General features: G+C 44.0%; 1 pseudogene; it reads left to right on the forward strand.

The window, feature by feature from the left end:
- The first annotated feature begins 602 nt into the window (after positions 1–602).
- On the forward strand, positions 603–2,207 carry LOC139582658 (thyroxine 5-deiodinase-like; annotated as a pseudogene).
- The last annotated feature ends 1,091 nt before the right edge of the window (positions 2,208–3,298 follow it).

A 3,298-nucleotide genomic window follows, 5' to 3' on the forward strand; every position in this document is an offset into this window, starting at 1 on the left:
CAAAAATAATGAATTGCTCTAGGGTCTAGGCTCTTCAATATCTTCCCGATGCAACAGCATGAACGTGAAATACGTATTTCTTCTGAAAAGGATCACAACAGTCTCATTTCTCTTAATCACAAAATGTAGGCCTACAGAGTCCGGTCTTTTTCGTCGTGTTTGATTTGAAAAGAGGTGGCTATGTTTTTGTGCCCTAAATGTGTGAATTCTGAGCACATTTGTGCCATATTTAAATTCACCTTGTTCATTAGACATCCCTTTCCGACAAACAGGTGTTGTAAAGTATGCTATTTCTCCATTTGGAGATCATTTACCGGTAACTACAGTGATTCACCCCAAAATAAGTGCCAGTTATGACGTGACGAGTCCGCAAAAAAAACGGACCCGTGGCCGTGTTCCTCTCTCCCTCACACACACACACACACACACACACTATTTATCTCTCCCTCCCTCCCTCCCTCTCGCTTTCTCCTTCTCTCTCTCCCCCTCTCCCAGGGGAACCGGGGAGAGTTGACTGGAGGTAATCCCCGCCATGTGAGAGGGCGGCACTAGCTGTGGAGGCGGGTTGTTTTTTTCATTCAAATCCTGCTGCTCCTATAAAAAGCACAACTCTGATAAGCAGAGGCTGAAAACAGATGGGAAAAGGTGACTGATACCATTGTCTCTATCTGCCTGCCTGCCTGCCTGTCTTGCCGGTCGGATATAATCGTCAGGGCGAGATGCAGGAGACTGCAGGTGTCCTGACGGTGCGGGCCCTGAAACACGCAGCCCTCTGTCTGGTTTTGCTGCCCCGGTTCCTCCTGGCAGCGCTGATGCTGTGGCTCCTGGACTTCCTGTGCATCAGGAGGAAGGTGCTGCTGAAGATGAGGGAGCAGGGCAGCAGCCGCGATGACCCGCCCGTCTGCGTCTCCGACTCCAACAAGATGTTCACCCTGGAGTCGCTCAGAGCCGTATGGTATGGACAGAAATTAGACTTTTTCAAATCAGCGCACCTTGGATTTATCGCGCCCAACACAGAGGTGGTGCAGCTGAAGGACCGGCGCAGGGTCAGAGTCCTGGACTATGTGAAAGGGAGGAGACCTCTCATCCTCAACTTCGGCAGTTGCTCCTGACCACCGTTTATGACGCGCTTGGCCGCGTTTCAGCGCGTCGCGAGCCAGTACGCGGACATCGCTGACTCTCTGCTTGTATACATCGAGGAGGCGCATCCCTCGGACGGCTGGGTGAGCTCCGATGCACCGTACCAGATACCCAAGCACTGTTGTCTAGAGGACAGACTGAAAGCCGCTCAGCTGATGCACTCCGAGGTGCCCGGCAGCAACGTGGCGGTGGATAATATGGACAACTCGTCTAACGCGGCGTATGGAGCCTATTTTGAGAGACTTTATATCCTGAGGGATGAGCGGGTCGTGTATCAGGGGGCCAGAGGACCAGAGGGCTACCGGATATCAGAGTTGAGGAACTGGCTCGTGCAATACCGGAACGATTTGGAGAATTCCAGAACAGTGGTGGTCCACGTTTAACTTAAAGATAACCATTACCTGCGGCGCGTAAAGTGTCCACACATCAAATAAGTATTCAGATGCTGCTACAAACTCTTGACACACTGCACATATGCCTCTACATGTTGTTTTGGTTCAGAAGCGTTATAACAGGACGCAGACAGACATTGTTCATGTTTATTATGATGTAAAACGCATGATAGGCTTTGCAGTTCTGCTGTCTTGTTCCTCATGTTTTGTTTTCTTTGTTTTTGTAAGGATATGTCCTGTTGATTTGAACCTCTGCAACATTTTGACTTATTTCAATTTGAGCATCATTTGATTATGATCACTTTATTTTTCTATGGCTCTACCTTGAAGGTGTGTGTGTGTGTGTGTGTGTGTGTGTGTGTGTGTGTGTGTGTGTGTGTGTGTGTGTGTGTGTGTGTGTGTGTGTGTGTGTGTGTGTGTGTGTGTGTGTGTGTGTGTGTGTGTGTGTGTGTGTGTGTGTGTGTGCTCGCGTGCTTGTGTCTGAAAGGCTAATACCTTTTACTCTAGTGTTGTTGTGAAGTTCAGTTTTTAAATGGTTTTAAACCAGAAAACTGATACTGATGTTATTTGATACTAGAGTACTTGGCGACTAGCAATGTCCTCAACAAAATGTTCTGTAAATTGTGTATATTTTACTGAACAAATATTTGTAATAAAATGTTAGAACACATTGATCTTATGACTCCTGAAAGCGTCTTACTGACACATAGATCAAGGCCTATTTATGTCATTCAAATCTTTTCAATGCTATTTTCCCACTTCATGTGCAAGTTCAATCATTGATTAGGCTGCAATGATTAGATGTACAAAAAACTAGCAATAGTTTGCCAGTTTCACCAAAAAATAACATGATTAAATGTACTGCAAACATGATTAGTTGTACTGCAAACATGATTAGATGTACTGCAAACATGATTAGCTGTACTGCAAACATGGTTAGCTGTACTGCAAACATGATTAGATGTACTGCAAACATGATTAGCTGTACTGCAAACATGATTAGCTGTACTGCAAACATGATTAAATGTACTGCAAACATGATTAGCTGTACTGCAAACATGATTAAATGTACTGCAAACATGATTAGCTGTACTGCAAACATGATTAAATGTACTGCAAACATGATTAGCTGAAACTGCAAACATGGTTAGCTGTACTGCAAACATGATTAAATGTACTGCAAACATGGTTAGCTGTACTGCAAACATGATTAGCTGTACTGCAAACATGATTAGCTGTACTGCAAACATGATTAAATGTACTGCAAACATGATTAGCTGTACTGCAAACATGGTTAGATGTACTACAAACATGATTAAATGTACTGCAAACATGATTAGATGTACTGCAAGCATGATTAGCTGTACTGCAAACATGGTTAAATGTACTGCAAACATGATTAGATGTACTGCAAGCATGGTTAGATGTACTGCAAACATGATTAGCTGTACTACAAACATGGTTAGCTGTACTGCAAACATGATTAGCTGTACTACAAACATGATTAGATGTACTGCAAGCATGATTAGCTGTACTGCAAGCATGGTTAAATGTACTGCAAACATGATTAGGTGTACTGCAAACATGATTAGGTGTATTGTGAATTACGTTTGTGGATTACGTCTGTGAATTACGTCTGTGAATGACGGCTGTTTCACCAGTTTGAGAGAAGGTAAAAATGATGTGATTTATGAGGGGTGGGGACTTAGGGTTATGAAACAGGGCTATTTAACATATGAAGTAATGCCAGGTAGAACCTGACCCAG

The sequence above is a fragment of the Salvelinus alpinus genome, chromosome 8 (assembly GCF_045679555.1).
Source record: "Salvelinus alpinus chromosome 8, SLU_Salpinus.1, whole genome shotgun sequence".
In the NCBI taxonomy this organism is placed as follows: domain Eukaryota; kingdom Metazoa; phylum Chordata; class Actinopteri; order Salmoniformes; family Salmonidae; genus Salvelinus; species Salvelinus alpinus.